The sequence below is a fragment of the Corythoichthys intestinalis genome, chromosome 7 (genome assembly GCF_030265065.1).
Source record: "Corythoichthys intestinalis isolate RoL2023-P3 chromosome 7, ASM3026506v1, whole genome shotgun sequence".
Lineage (NCBI taxonomy): Eukaryota > Metazoa > Chordata > Actinopteri > Syngnathiformes > Syngnathidae > Corythoichthys > Corythoichthys intestinalis.
Genome location: NC_080401.1, coordinates 48016036 through 48016773, shown reverse-complemented (window position 1 = coordinate 48016773; position 738 = coordinate 48016036).

Below are 738 nucleotides of genomic sequence, written 5' to 3'. Positions count from 1 at the left end.
TCAAAAACATGGTTGGCCAACCTTGAAGACGTTTTTAATGGAAAAAAAAGACGCAAAACACAGCTGAAATATATGAATTTTAGACAACGTTTGTCTACGGATGTTTACCTGTGCGTGCCCCCATCTCAAAATGGCGACACGTTGCTATGCGAGATGACGTCATCGCTACATCACGGCGACTGCGAGAATAAGTAGATAGATGAAAAAAAAGAAACAAAAAACAAATAAACCCTCAAAAATTAATGCAGCCTCAACAGGGACACAAGCCACTGTCCTACTTGCACCGGTCCCAAGCCCGGAGAAATGCAGAGGGTAAAAAAAGCCTGCATTGGGGGTGCCCCCTCAAGATTTCATAGTGCCCAAAACAAGCGCACTCACGCATGCACACACACACACAGCTGGGGTGCCTGTATGTATGAGCTTGGGCTAAGCTACTATCCGAGCATATATCTTGTAAATTAATTTTATTGCTGACACTGCATTTTGAGGTCATTAACATTTTTGCCGCCAAAAAATGGCACTGAAAGATGAGCATTTACGATAGTGTTCAACTAGACGTCCATCGTTGTCAATGAGTTAATACAATAACCATCACTTACAAGCAAAAACACCTCACCCAGAGAGAAATCGTTGTATGTAAACTCTAAACGTAACATCACATTAAATGACATCATTTCAGAATTCGGCTCTCCTTCGGAAAATTCCGGACAACTTCGACGACCGCGCGTGCGCACAAGC